The sequence below is a fragment of the Urocitellus parryii genome, chromosome 8 (assembly GCF_045843805.1).
Source record: "Urocitellus parryii isolate mUroPar1 chromosome 8, mUroPar1.hap1, whole genome shotgun sequence".
Lineage (NCBI taxonomy): Eukaryota > Metazoa > Chordata > Mammalia > Rodentia > Sciuridae > Urocitellus > Urocitellus parryii.
This window is the reverse complement of record NC_135538.1, coordinates 37,700,882-37,717,340: the sequence shown is the minus strand read 5'-3', so window position 1 is coordinate 37,717,340 and position 16,459 is coordinate 37,700,882. Positions and strand designations below refer to the sequence as shown.

General features: G+C 36.1%; 1 non-coding gene across 1 annotated transcript; it reads right to left on the bottom strand.

The window, feature by feature from the left end:
* Positions 1 to 11,615: 11,615 nt before the first annotated feature.
* Positions 11,616 to 11,687, bottom strand: Trnae-cuc (transfer RNA glutamic acid (anticodon CUC)). Its single transcript has one exon. It is a non-coding gene; the product is annotated as a tRNA-Glu (tRNA).
* Between the last annotated feature and the right edge of the window lie 4,772 nt (positions 11,688 to 16,459).

Here is a 16,459-nt window from a genome sequence, read left to right as displayed (position 1 = left end):
GGTGGGGGGATTAGTCCCTACTCTTCCATTGAATATAAAAGAGTTTTTTTGTTGTTTTTGTTTTTAATGATGGATTATTCTGAATTTTAAACATTTCAGGTCTATCATGTCATCAAACAACATTCTTTGTTTGACCTATACTGAGCTGCCCAGTAACCTGCTCACTTTTAAGCAATTCTCATTATTAGGGTTTAAATTAACCTAAACTCTTTAGCCTATAATTAAAAATGTTTTCTATAGCCATTAAGAGTGTGTGTGTGTGTGTGTGTGTGTGTGTGTGTGTGTGTGTATTTTAATCTTAGTCCCAGAGACATTTTTACATGCTTTTCAGGTATCAGCCTTCTATAAACTAAATATTGAATTTGCTTGACCTCTGTTGTCAGTCTGTCAGTTTGTGAGAGCAACGAGATTATTTCATATCAAATTATACTTGTGAGTAATAAAATGTATTATAAGCTTTTTCAAGGAATGTAAAGAGGTTGAATAAGTTGGGCAGGGGAACTCTTAAAATTTTTTTCCATCATGTTTGCACTGTAATAGTTTTGTGTTTTCCTTATTTTGAAAACAAATTCACTTTTTTCTCATGGGAAAGAAAATGTATTTTTGGAAAGATTGACTATTATTCTGAATGTTTCACTTGTATAAAGGTGATAAATTTATAATTACTCATACACTCCTATGAACAACCGAGTGTCTTGAGTTAACTCCTTTTTTCCTGATTATAAATTATCAAGCAGGATATTATTTACCATACAATAATCCTAGATCTTTCAGCACTTTTTTTTTTAGACTCTATTCCCTAATTACAGAGAACCTTAAGAGGTTGGTTTGTTTCTTTCTTTTTAACCAAGCAATGTGTCTCATGGGACCTTTCTGTAGACTTTGTCCTGACCAGGTTGTTAGAGAAGGCCCTTATCCTGGCCAGTCTGTCCTGGCCAGCTACTTTTTTTTTTAAAGGTACTTATGGGATTAGAATCCAGGGCCTTGTGCATGCTCAGCAAGCGTTCTACCAACTGAGGTATATCCCCAGCCCCTGGCCGGCTACTTTTAGTAGACTTCTTTTGAGAATCTGGCAGATGACAGAGATGTATTTACAGTCATTAGAGCAAAACATAGATGCATGCAGACCATGTTTTACTCTCACCAAAATGTGTTTCTCTGTCACAACCACAAACCACCCCAAAATGGGAACTAAGTCAATTAATACTTTTGTCTGACAAGCAACCACTATTAGATTTATTTTATGATGTTGATATCTTTCTGCCAGTCAAAATATAAAAAGTACAGTTCAAATGGTCAGGTTTGGTAATAGTATCAGAACCTCAGTGCAGCATGGTAATCAAGTTCATGGGCATGATAGCCTACGGTGACACACATCCTTTACTGTTGCTGAAAGAAGGCTTGATGGGCCACACAGCTTAGCAAAAGATATCGTGAGACCATCAGTGCTGAATCATTGAACAGAATAAAGCCTGTGTGCTACCCCAAGAAAACAGACTTGAAACACAATGTGCCATCTCTCCATGACTGTCATGGGAACAATTCTTAGCACTAAAACCATGACTTATCTGGCCCATGTTGACCAGTTCTCACCCCAGAGCTACTCCTTTGATGTGGCTCTCAAAACCACAAATATTCCCAAGAGGAATCAAAACAACACAGCACCAAAAATTCAGTATAAATGCTTTTAGCCACTCTCAAATGCCAATATTCAGTAGGAAGCCTTATTGCTCTGGGTGTGGATAGTTTGAGAAGAAAGGAGGCGGAAAAAAAATCACAAATTGCCTTCAAGATATGACATGATGACACAAGGGTGAAAGTTAATTTTTAACTGTTCTTTATGAATATATAGCTGTGGAGTCAAAATTCTATACATGTAATCTCTTCCGGTAAGACACATTATGGCAAAGATATGGTGAATTCATGGCCATATCGAGGGAAATGCATGTTTAGTTACTTAAATCAAGTCTATTGAGCAGTTTTGTTTAATATTGAGAGCTTATCAAAATTCTTGGCATTTGAATTCAACAGACTGACTTGAAAAAAAAATGTGAAATCCATATTATAATTCTAGTAAACTTGTCTCTATTCAGTATTTATGTCATTAAAAAACACTTCTCAAAGAGTGTAGTAACTAGTAAAAAAATTAAAAGATCCTGAAATCAGAGAGATCTGAAAACATCTGTAGATACATTAACTGTGTGACTTTGAACAAATTACTGAATGTGTGCATGTAGGCTTTGTTTTACTTTTTAGTAAAATGTATTTTTTAAATCATCTATCTCATAGGGATTTTCTGAGCATTAAGTGAGATAGGTTCATAAGACCTGGCACATAGTATACTACCAATAAGTAGGATTACAACTTATTCAAATTAAGTTTATTAAATGTCTTAAGATCCAAAGTAAGTCTCATTAGGTCTTACATACAACCTCTACTTCCCCACTCACAAATATTTATTTAAATACATACCAAGACAGTCCTCCAACATCTATTCTCTTGACATGAAATATACATATTTTCCATGAAAAAAATTGAGATTCACAGAACTTCAGAGTTAGCATAAACTACTAGTGCTTCATCTTGCAGATTCAAAAAACTGAAGTCCCCCAAATAGATAATCTTTCCCACAGTCACATGAACCAGTTCTCCTAAATTCCAACTTACAGTTCTTTCTGAGACAGTGTGAGCATAAAATAAACATCTTCTTTCTTATCTTTTATAGTTTATGGTTCCTGTTTCCAAAAGTCATGGTTGTTAGTCTGATTCAAATAAATGCTACCAGGATCATGTTTGTTCAAAAAAAATCTTTAATGAATATTGCTGCTAGTGAAATTATACTGCTATTTTTAAATGATGTACTATCAAAAACTAATCACACACAGGTTAATGCAGTGGTGCTACTATCCATCACTTAGGGCAGAATTGATAGAAACTATTGGCTCCCCTGTGCTTCTATGTAGCTTTGGGCTGCTCTGCATCCTTCTTTCTGTGGCTGCCCAAGTGCTCTTGGTATAAAGACAAAATTCTCAACCTCATATTACAAAGTCATGAGAAATGGGTTCCCTGCATCTTCCTCTCTCTGCTATCTCTGACTTGCTATCTAGCCCTCTTTCTATGACATTCCTCATAGAAATAGAAAAAGCCATCATGAAATTCATCTGGAAAAATAAGAGACCCAGAATAGCTAAAGCAATCCTTAGAGAAAGAGTGAAGCAGGTGGCATCACTATACCAGACCTTAAACTATACTACAGAGCAATAGTAACAAAAACAGCATAGTATTGGCACCAAGACTGGTAGACCAATGGTACAGATTAGAGGACATAGAGACTAACCCACAAAATTACAATTATCTTATATTAGACAAAGGTGCCAAAAACATGCATTGAAGAAAAGATGGCCTCTTCAACAAATGTTGCTGAGAAAACTGGAAATCCATATGCAACAAAATGAAATTAAATGCCTATCTCTCACCATGCACAAACTCAACTCAAAATGGATCAAGGACCTAGGAATAAAACCAGAGACCCTGTGTCTAATAGAAGAAAAAGTAGGCTCTAATCTTCATCACATGGGATTAGGCCCAACTTCCTTAATAAGACTCCTTTGGCACAAGAAATAAAATCAAGAATCAATAAATGGGATGGACTCAAACTAAAAAGTTTCTTCTCAGCAAAAGAAACAATCTGTAAGTTGAATAGGGAGCCTATATCTTGGGAGCAAATTTTTACCCCTCAAATATCAGATACAGCACTAATCTCTAGAGTATATAAAGAACTCAAAATGCTAAGCACCAAAACAAACAAACAAAAAACCCAAATAACCCAATCAATAAATGGGCCAAGGACCTGAACAGACACTTCTCAGAAGATGATATACAATCAATCAACAAATATATGAAAAAAAATTTCATCACTGCTAGCAATTAGAGAAACGCAAATCAAAACCACTTTAAGACTTCATCTCACTCCAGTCAGAATGGCAGCTATTATGAAGACAAACAACAATAAGTGTTGGCAAGGATGTGGTCGAAGAGATACACTCATACACTGCTGGCGGGACTGCAAAATGGTGCAGCCAATGTGGAAAGCTGTATGGAGATTTCTTGGAAAATTGGGAAAGGAATCACCATTTGATCCAGTTATCTCTCTCCTTGATCTATACACAAAGGACTTAAAAACAGCATACTACAGGGACACAGCCACATCAATGTTTATAGCAGCGCAATTCACAATAGCTAAACTCTGGGACCAACCTAGATGCCCTTCAGCAGATGAATGGATTAAAAATGTGGCATATATACACAATGGAATATTACTCAGCAATAAAAGAGAATAAAATCATGGCATTTGCAAGTAAATGGATGGCGCTGGAGAAGATAATGCTAAGCAAAATTAGCCAATCCCCAAAAAACAAATGCTGAATGTTTTCTTTGATATAAGGAGGCTGATTCGTAGTGGAGTAGGGAGAGGGAGCATGGGAGGAATAGACGAACTCTAGTTAGGGCAGAGGAGTTGGAAGGGAAGAGAGGGGGCATGGGCTTAGAAATGATAGTGGAATATGATAATCATTATTACCCAACATACATGTATGAAGACACAAATTGGTGTGAATGTACTTTGTATACAACCAGAGATATGAACAATTGTGCTCTATGTGTGTAATAAAAATTGTAATGCATTCTGCTGTCATATATAAATTTAAAAAAAGAAAGAGAATGAAAAAAAATGTCAGTTGCAGTTTGAATTTGTGATTCTATGATGACTGTCTCTACCACTACACTGAAAGCAAATGATAATGACAATGTTTTTGTTCACCATCCAGTCTCAGGACCTCTGTGCTGTTTGTCTGCTACAGGAAAGAAACTCAACAAATATGTGTGAACATTGGCTAAATGAGTAAATACATGAATGCATGACTTACTGAGAGAAAATTGAGGGAATGTCACATACTGGACTAACATACTCATTGCACTGAATTTATTTCAATGGCTTCCCCTAAACCTTAATTTGATAGCACAGTATATCCAAATAAAATAAAGCACAATTAATGAAATGAGAAGAAAAAAAACTAAAAGTAAAAAATCTTCTATTTCCTATGGACACAATAAACTCCAGATTGTAACCATAAACCAACATATCGCAGGTTACTTAGATTAAGGAATGAGACAAGACATATGAGACGAGGTTGCCACCTTGTGGTTTACTTTCACACTTGCCATTTTCAACCTCCTTGAAACCTTCTGCAGAAAAAGCCGCATTATAAATGATTGTTATATAGGGGAGTGGAACTTTGCTCAATTAAGTATTTCTTATATGATATTATTCCAAAAAGTTAGCTCAAACATTATAATTTAGTCCTTTTTATTTTTATCTTAATTAAATATCAGTTGTTCAGAAGATTAACATATATATAAGGTATAAATACTTAAATGAAAATGACCACATGTGCCTACCACCCAATTTAGCACTGCCAGTACTTTCAAATATCCCTCTGTGCTTTTTCTCAAACCTTTTCTCCATCTTCTCTATTCTTTAGGAATAACCACTGACCTGCTTCTATTTAGTGTATACCTATGTATATACCAATAAACAACATTTGCCATTTAGCATTCTAAAACTTCATATAAATGGGATCATACTTTATTTGGCTTGCTTTTTAAGTTAAATATTATTTCCCTGAGATTCAGGAGGAATCCATACATTATTTTCTACTTTGCTGTATTTCATTGTATGACGATATGCAATATATTTAGCCACACTACTCTTGATGGACATTTAGATTGTTTCCATTTGGGACCCTTTATGGGTGGAGCTGCTGTGAACAATCTTGACCACACATCCTGGTGCACACATGTAGGGATTTCCTAAGAACTGAGCTGCAGGTATGGGAACATTTAACTTTATTAGATAATACCAAGTGTTCTCTAAATCTATTTTACTGCACCAATTTATACTCCCACCCTTAGTGTATATGATTTTTAATCATTCTACATTCTTGCCAACCCCTGATATTTTCAGATTTTTCCATTTTTGCCACTTTGAAGGGTATAAACAGAATCTCTTTTGTTATTTCATCTGCATTTCCTTGGTCAGGAAAGATTGATCCTGTTTTCAAAGATTCTATCAATCACTCTTGTTTTTTTTTTTTTCTGACAAGTTCAAGTTCAAGCTTTTTGCCTCATTCTCTCATTTATTTACTCAGGAGTCATTTGACTCACTCCCATATGCCAAGTACAAACGTAGCCTGAAGGACATAAAGATGAATACAACATAGACAGAGCTCTCTGCTGATGAGCTCTTGCCTTTTCTGTAGTTTTATCACTCTGGGGGAATCATAATAATTATCAAGACAAAAAAATGTGACCACCAATTGTAGGATCATCACTTTGCAACACATAAGTATAAATATGAACTCTAGCCTCAGGAAGCATACAAAAGCACAACTTATACAAAACAGAAGCAGATTAATTAAATACTATATAGTATACATATTATAAAAATTCAGAGAATATGATAATCAGGATAAAAGCTAATTGATCATTTAGGTCCATGGTTTAAATTAAAATTGGTTTCCTAATGTAGAAATATTTTTCTTTCTTTCTTTCTTTCTTCCTTTCTTTCTTTCTTTCTTTCCTTCCTTCCTTCCTTCCTTCCTTCCTTCCTTCCTTCCTTCTTTCTTTCTTCCTTTCTTTCTTTCTTTCCTTCCTTCCTTCCTTCTTTCTTTCTTTCTTTTTTTTTTGTACTGGGGATTAAACTCAAGGGCACTCCATGACTGAGCCACATCCCCAGCCCTATCTATTTTGTATTTTATTTATAGATAGGGTGTCACAGAGTCACTTAGCACCTCACCAAATTGCTGAGGCTGGTTTTGAACTCGTGATCCTCCTGCCTCAGCCTCCCAACCCTCTAGGATTATAGGGGTACACCACTATGCCTGGCTAGAAATATTTTTTCTATAGCCTTCTCATTATAGTAGGAAGACAAAAATAACGATTTAATTCAAAATAATAATTAACTAGAGATATGGAAATGATATTTTAAAATTAATTAAAAATATGCAAAAGGGATGGAAACATTTTTACAGATCATCATGTCTTCATCATGGATAAAGCACTTAATGGAATGTTCAGCAAATAAAGGAGTTCAATAAGTGTCAGACATCTTTCAGAATGACTAAGTTTAACTCTATTTCCACTTGCTTTTTTCTTGGTGAAAATACAGAGCTGTTATTCACATAAAATAGCATTATGTGGTACTCAAACTAAATATGATTGTTTTCAAGAACAGCCCTAACAATCTTATTTTTTTGGTTTCTTATTTCATTATTAAAAGTCCATGAAAATTACCCACCCCTCAGTATTCTCAGTCATCCTTCAAATTTTTAGTATTTCTCAGCTCAAATCATCATTTAGTTTAGTAAGCCAATCCTGGGTGAATGATGATTTTATATTTAAAATAAAGTAAATGGACAAGTCCAGGAAAGTACTTTTGCTATACAGCAAATTTTTTAGTGCATATTAAATAATTCCTGGGTTTGTTGTTGTTGTTGTTTGTTTGTTGCCTTTAAAGAACCTCTTCATACCTGGAATACTTCGGCAAACAGTTCTTCAGCATTTCCCCCTTATTTGTAAACACAAAATTGAATGTAATATTCTAGTTCTACAAAGTAGCAAGCTTTAGCTTTGTATAAATGACCTGATACATTGTTGTGTCTAAATGGCAACATCATTTAGGAAAAGTACAATTCCTAGACTAAAAATAACAACAGAATAGTAAAAAAAAAAAAAAATATATACTAACTAAAACCTAAAAACAAAAAATAAAAACAAACAACAACAAAACCCTGGAAACCCCTAATTAAATATTTCCAAGGCAAGAAGCTTCTTTGACTCTGGATTTTCCTGACTTTCCTCCTTCAGAATCTTCTCCTTTGTCCTCCTTCAGCCAAAGTCAACCCTGCATACCTTGGCTCTTCTTTTTGCTGCACTCTATCTCTTGCCAAGTATTTTCACTCTTCAATCTCAAATTCTCACCCCAGACCTAAATTGCCTCCAAATCCATCACCATTAATCAGAAACATCAACCTATGTACAGCTCAGTTTCACTTGAATGACCTCGGTCCAAATCTAAATGCAACACGACTTCCTTCTTTGCCTCCCTCCCAGGCAGCTCTCTTTTGAAATAGGTAGATGATGATGAAAACCTTAATCATTTTCTCCTTTGATTCCCCTTCAACTGTAGTAAAGACAGACTTGTTCATTTTCGTATACCTGAGCCCACAGTGGTGTCCAGCAAGGAGTAAGAATTCCTTAAGTAATTGCTAAATTGATAAATGAATGAAGAATGAATAAATAAAAATAACTGTGAAGTGTATACCTCCACTGTACAGGCAAGAAGGGATCCAGAAGCTCAGAGAGGTTGGATCATTTACTCCAGATAACTCAGCTAATATTGGCATAGTGAGGACTAATTCACAGTCTCTGACTTTTCAGCAAGAATGTTTTCATTGCCTTCATAAGACTTTTTTTCATCTCCATATTTGCTCTTCTTTAACCTCTGGTTTGTGTATAAGTTTATTGTCTCTTTCTTACACTAGTCCAGACTCTTAGCTCTTTGAATTATGTATATAATTCAATGAACTTCTAGACAGATTCCCTTACTTTCATCTGGCTTCCACCAGTCTTCTCTGTATACATCAGCATTGTCTCACCACCTGTCTTTTCTCCTTCACCTTCTCCTTGGCCTCCTTATAATAACCCATTCTCTTCACTGCTGCCTCCTTCTAGAATCTCTCTTATCCTTTTATCATCTCTCTGAACTTCTGCTGCTTCCTTTGCGAGTTATTCTGCTTCTTGTCATTTTCCTATATCATACTGCCCTGAGTTTAATCCTTGGTCTTCTGTTGTATTTTTTATAGATTCTCTTTGGGAGAGCTAGAATCTTCTTAAACTTCTAAGCTAATAGCTCAAAATCTATTTCTTCCACCTGAATTTAGAATCAAAGTTTACTCCTGTATTTCCAGCCACTTTGGCTATGCTGACTCTGTAAGGGATCAAACTGCATTTACATTCTCTTCCCATTGTTTCCCCACGTCAGCCTCTCTGTTACCATTTATGCCCCTTAACTTCACTAACCACACAGACCACAAACTATGGAGTCATTAATGACTGTTCCCTATTCTTGACCCTGTAGGTCCTATAGTCACCAAATCCTCTTGGATTCCCTTTGTGACATTTTAGCTTGCCTTGAGTCTTCCATAATCTGGCTGCATCTGCCTATCTGACTCATCCTGCACTTTGTCCCAGCACAGATCCATTGCTATATATAGGCCACCTGATATAGCTGACTTTATTGCAGATGCCAGGACTTGGTCACAGTAATGGTTCATTTTAGTTATCCACTTGGTTAGATTAAGGATTGCCTGGAGAATTGTAAAGCATTATTTTCTGGTATGTCTGTGAGGGTATTTCCAGAGGAGATGGGTAGTGAGTGTGGATTTGATTGGGAAAAATCTTCCCTCAATGTGGACAGGCACCACCAAACTTCCCCTGCCCCACCTCATTACTCTCCTCCTGCTGCCCTTGGACATCAGAACTCTAGGATCTTGGATGTTGGGACTCTAGGACTTATACCAGTGCCTCTGCACCCCATAGCCAACTGAGAATTCCACTATTGGCTTAACCTGGTTCTAGGACTTTCAGACTTGGACTGAGCCACCCTACAGGCATCCCATGGTCTCCAGCTTACAGACAACCTGTTGTGGAACTTCTCAGTCTCCATAATCACATAAGCCAATTCCCATAATAAATCCCTGATCGATTCTTTCTTTCTTTCCTCCTTCCTTCCTTCCTTCCTTCCTTCCTTCCTTCCTTCCTTCCTTCCTTCTTTCCTTCCTTTCTCTCTCCTATTGGTTCTATCTATCTCTCTGGATAATCCTAACTAATATAGTCTTCCTGGATTCCCTAGATGAAATGCCCATTTTTATTTTCCTTCTCTTCCATTCTGCTAAGAGCCATAGCCAAGTAGTAATGATGCATGGCATTTTTGGTTGAAAGGTGAGGCCAGCAAGCCATTGAGATGATATGATTATGTTAAGATCTGCATTCAAATGGATATTAGACCCCTGCTGTCCACCTTGGCCTGCTACAGGACTCCTGGAGAGTTCCCATTGGTTGGGGAAGTGCTGTAGGAGGGAATTCCGGAGGAGGGATTTCCTGTTGGTGTGTGGGTCGCCATATTTCCCTGGAGCATACAGGGCATTGGCGGGAGTTTCAAAAATAAAGTTTGTTCCTGTTTGAGTGGCTCATGATTTTGTGTCCAGTCAGACTGCGGCACCATTCCAGATACTAATAGCCTTTATGTCCAACTTGAGAATGTGTTTTCAAGTTCTGTTTTCATCTAGTGTCCACTTATTTGTCTTCCCCCCCCTCTCCCTCTGCCTTTCCCTCTCCCTCTCTCCAACCGCTTAAAGTACCTGACACATAGCATAGCAAATAGCAAATAATCTATAGATGATGCCTATCACTTTTGTTAATGACAATGATATCGAGTACATTTTTGCCTTTATTCCCCCCAGAGAAGTAAAAGTTCCTAAAGCACCAAGGTCACATCTTTTCTGGCTTTTATGCACTTCCTGGACTATTAACAAATACTCAGCTCCGGTAAAAGGAAAGCAAAACATAATCAAGCTCTCAGTCTATGTTTATGCCATTGTGAAATTTCAGATTTAAAAACAAAATGGAACCAAAACAAAACATATTCTCAAGAGCTCAAAAACAAAAGATTAGAATAATTTTGAAATTTTAGGATTAAAAAATTGCCTATATAGCACCATTTTTCCTTCTATAATACTCCAACATTTCCATATTTTCTTTTTGGGAACTCTCAGAGTTCCCCTTTGTCCTGAAAGTAAGAATTCCCAATCATAGATGCCATTTTGGGGGAGGTCTGGGAGTTATATGATTTACATACTTGACATCTGTATGTAAGAAATTTGCCATATTCATGTGAATTTCTTGTACAAAAATTAAAACTTAGATAAAATAAAGTAAATGTATAATTAAAAGAAAAGAAGCCAGATATTACCCAGCCACATATCTCAAACAGATATCCTTGGATTTATAAAGGAGAACAATGTAGGAATTACTCCACTTTATACAAATAATACATAATATATACTAAAATAGAAATTAAATCTAAGCATGATGCAAAATAGGATATAACTCTTCCTACAGGTATTCAATCATACTCAAGATTAAATAAAAGATTAAATAACAGGGATTGAATATTCATTCAAATTATTTTTAAAGGCTGGAAACTGCAATTTTGGAATCTGTTGAACAAATTTATGAGTAATACATTCCAAATCTTTATGTTCAATCAATTCTAAATAATATCTTTATGTTCAATCAATTCTAAATAATATCTAAATTTAGATATAGCGTCTTTAAAATTTTAGTGTAACATTTTTTAAGAAATTGAATTTTTAAAATTGTGTCTCCAAAAACACAACACTAAGTATTAAAAGTAAATAATCAGTAAATATCAAATCAAAAGCAGATAAAAAGTTCCTTCTGGTTTTAAAGTTGAAGAGAAAGCAAAAACGTTGTGCTTCCCTGACCGGGAATCGAACCCGGGCCGCGGCGGTGAGAGCGCCGAATCCTAACCACTAGACCACCAGGGAGCTTGCTTCGTGGCTTCTTTCATTTTATTTGTTTCCTATCACAACTGTTTGTGATTCTTACCGGTAGAGGGCAGATTGTGGGCCCTGAGCCATGCCTACTTGGTTTCTGCTGAGTCTCAGACCTCAAAACCGAGGCCAATTTTCAAAGCTAGGGCGGAGCTCTGACATCATTCTTAAGGAAAAATACTTGGACCCATAAATCCAATCTTCTTCTGATTACTATGTTGGAACAGACGCCCTGAAACTCTCATTCTGATTACATCTAAATCTTTCTGTATGCCCAGATAAGTGTCAAGCTGCTGTGCAGATGTTGTAATTTGCTTTATTTCCTTTATCCAAATCCAACCTCCGCCTCTCACAGTCTCTCCTGCCTTTTTCTGTCACAAGGCTCTTGAGTACTGAATCTAACCACAGACTGCAACTGACACTGCACACACAGAGAAGCTCGAGCGCTGTAAATGCTGAGTGACGAAGGGCCAAGTGTGTGTGTGTGTGTGTGTGTGTGTGTGTGTGTAAAATTACTTATAAACAAGAGCTATCACGTGATATATGTGATATATTGCTGAATAACTAGTGATCACGTGGACTATATTACTAAATAAGATGAGTGGTGTGTCACCTATGTATCACGTGAGCGGTGGGTGGCCTGCCCAGCAGAACCAGTGTGTCCTCACGTTTTTCAGACAGTCGGGACCCGGGCAATGGCTTCACTTCACACTAGACACTAGACAAAGTGATGCAATTAGCAAAGGAGCTCAAGAAAGCCCAGCTTCAGGTCAAAAACTAGGAAACGGGAGCGGACGACCATAGGTTATGACTCAGGTTGGAAAGTGCCAGCAGCTACAGTTGAGGAAATGTAACCCTCGAGATCCCGCTGTGCTGCAAGATGGAAGGAGGCTTGAGTGAGACATCAATTTGTAATGAATTTGCTCACATCAACATCCGGCGCCACTGGCAGTCACAGCCGTCATCCATCACCACAGAATTAGGTGAGCTGTGCTGAAATGCTGTTTGTTGTTTTCTGCAACTCAGAGGTGGAGTTTAAACAAGTGATATGATTTACCTAGAATTAAGAGATCTCTGAACTTCGTTACGTCTTAGGCGGCCACCCCTTTTTAGCACCAAGGAATTTTAGGAGCTCAAGACCAGCAGGTGGAGCTCTTCTCTATCTGGGGTAACCAAACCTAAACATTAGGGTATCTGGTTTTGAAAGCAGACACCACCTTCAGATTTGTAGCTTAAAATTTAATAGGTTTAATCACAATATTGTCACAAGGTACAAAAGGGTATAATGATACAGTGAAAACCACTCTCCTGCTCCTTTCCCTCAATCACTCATTTTTGCTTCCCAGAGTAAACGCTGTTAGTAATTTCTTATGTATGGTCCCAGAAAGTCTATACATATACAAATATCTAGTTATTTCTTCCTCTTTCTATTTTGAGATATAGAAAATCTACAGAAAAACTGTAATGAAGGACAATGAGCATGCACCTCCCCTTTCTCTGGAAACATATGACTAGCAACATATGGCTATTGTGCATTGCAATGTGGCTAGTACTAATTTAGGTGTTCTTTTAGCATCGAATACATATTGGATTTTTAAGCCTTAGTAGGCAAATAAAGTGTGAGATAACTCAAAACATTTTTGCATTGATTACATTTTAAAATCGTAATAATTGCATTTATTGGGTTACATAACATTAAAAATGATTCTACTTTCACTTTTTTAAAAAATGTAGCTACTAGAATATGTTAATTATACATGTAACTTGCATTATATTTTTATTTCGCAGTACTGATCTAGAGTCACAATTGTTAATATTTTGCCATGTTTGCTTTCTCTCATTCTATTTTTTTTTCATGAGTCATTTGAGGTTAGTTGCAGATATTGTTTCACTTCTAAATACATTGCCATACATCTCCAACGAAGAAGCAATACAATTATCACACTCTGAAAGTTTAAGTTTAATATAATATTGTTATTTATTATATAGTCAATAATCCAAATTTCCAATTATCCTAGTCACATCTTTTATAGTTCTTTTTTCTTTTTATCCAGGATTCAATGAATGATTATATCTTGCATTTAGTTGTTAGGACCATAGTTTCCTTTCTGTAATCTCCCAATCGTCTTTCTTTTAAAACATTGACCCTTTTGAATGGTGGAGGGTAGTTGTTTCAGAACATCTCTCAACTTCGTTAAATATTTATTTTGGTAGAAAAACTGTCGTAAGTGATATATCCTACTCAGTACATCATATCAGAATACACATACATCATATCTCATTATCTGTAATGGTGTATAGTCAAATAATGCTCCCCCCACCCCCCAGAAATGTCCCCAGAACATGTCACCTAAAATGACAAAAGGAACTTTGCTGATGTAAATAATTCAGGAAACGTGAGATGGATGAAATTATCCTGGACTACTTGGATGGGACCGAAATCATCACAAGGGTCCTTGTAAGTGAAAGAGGCACAAGAGTCAGTTTCAACGTGATGGGATATACAAAAGGTTCAACTAGCCATTGCTAACTTGGAAAGTGGAAGAAGGGGATCATTCAGGTAGTTTTGAGAAGCTGAAAAGATAGGAGACAGATTCTCCTCTAGAGTCTCCAGAATGAAAACAGCCCTACCAAATCTCCATTGAGAACTGTAATATAATAAATTTGTTGCTGTCGAAACTATTTTGTAGAAGTTTTTTTTTTTTTTTTAATAGTGGGGATTGAACCCAGGGGTGCTTTACTACTAAGCCACATTTCTACTCCTTTTTATTTTTTGAGACAGGGGTCTCACTGAGTTGCTCAGGGGCTTATTGAATTACTGAGGCTGGCCTTGAGCTTTTGATCCTCCTGCCTCTGCCTCCTGGGTCACTGGAATTACAGCTTACCATCAGGCCTGGAATGTGGTAATTTTTATAGCACTAGCAGGAAACTAATATGGTAAGTTTGATTATTTGGTTAAGATATCTGCCATACATTAATTTCCAGAACATACAAAGATCTCAAACAAAAACAAACAACAATAACAACAACAAAAACGAATAACCCAATCAATAATGGACAAAGAAACTAAACAGGCACTTTTCAAAAGAAAAAATACAGTCAACAAATATATTTTTAAAAATCTTCATCATCTCTAGCAATCAGAGAAATGCAAATTAAACCTACTCTGAGAATTTACCTCACTCCAACCAGAATGGCAATTATTAGGAATACAAATAATGATAAATGTTCTAAAGGATGTAGGGAAAGGGGCACACTCTTATATTACTGGTGGGACTGCAAATGAGTACAACCACTCTGGAAAGCAATATGGAGACTCCTCTAGAAAGTAGGAGTAGAACCACCATTTGACCTTGTTGTCCCACTACTTGGTATATATCCAAAGGAGTTAAAATCAGCATGCTACAGTGATGCAGCGACATCAATGTTTATAGCAGCACAATTCACAATAGCTAGGCTATGGAACCACTTAGATGCTCATCAACACATGAATAGATAAAGTAATTGTGATTATATATATATAAATTCCATTATATATAATGGAATATTATTCAGCCATAAAGAAGAACAACTTTATGACATTTGCCAGTAAATGGATGGATCTGGAGACTATCATGGTAAGTAAAAGAAGCCAATTCCCAAAACTAAAGGTTGAATGTTCTGATATGTAGCTGCTAACCCACAACAAGGAGGGGGATAAAAGTAGATTAGACAAAGGGGAATGAAGAAAAGGGAGGCAGGATAGAAATAGAAAAGACAGTGGAATGAATCTGACATAACTTTTGTATGTACATATATGAACACACCACAGTGAATCTCAACTTCATGTACATCTAAAAGACTGGGATCCTAATTAAAATAAGATATATTCCATGCTTGTATAAATATATCAAAATAGATATCTACCATTATGTAAAACTAATAAGAATAAATTTAAGGGGCTGGGGTTGTAGTTCAGTGGTGGAGTGCTTATCTAGCATGTATGAGGCCCTGGGTTCGCATCTCAGCACCACATATAAATAAAAATAAAGTTCTATCAACAACTAAAAAACAGTTTTACAATAATAAATTTTTTAAGAATAAATTTTTAAAAATAAAATGTCTGCCATACTTCTCCACCCTAAAGGTGCCTTTTACACTTGAAATTAACAACTATTGGAAAAGCAACTATCACTTCAAGTAACACTTTTGAGACTATAGTATGGTTCTGTTCTTCAATTTTCACTTCCACTGATGATCATTGCCTGAATCAATGATTGCTGTAACATTTGCAAATGGTGATATTTTTAATTTTGTCATTCTTCTGTAAAGAACTTTCCACTTTTTATTTACTTTTATGCATCTTTTTAAGTCATACATTCTTTCTCTGTTTTATTAGTTATTTTTCAAGGTATAATAATCTATTGCTGGCATTATTCATTTAATGTTCAAATTGCCTCAAATTTTGCCAGAAGACAGTCCCTCCAAGCTAGTTCCTGTACTCTTTTGGCGTCTCCCTGTAAGTTTTTGAGCACCTCTTAACTTTCTGGCACAATATGGTTCAGATATCCTCTGTACTTTATAACTTAGGGAGAATTAACATGTCCATGCAGATATCTATTCTTTTTAATTTCCATTTTATTTTACACAAGTAAAAACATAATCTACCTACTCTAACTTTTTTCACAATATCTTTTGAAAGATACCCATTATTTTCATGGTATTTCCCCATTATTTTTGATGGCTGCCTGATATTCCATGGTGTAGATTTTGAAGCAGATCCATAT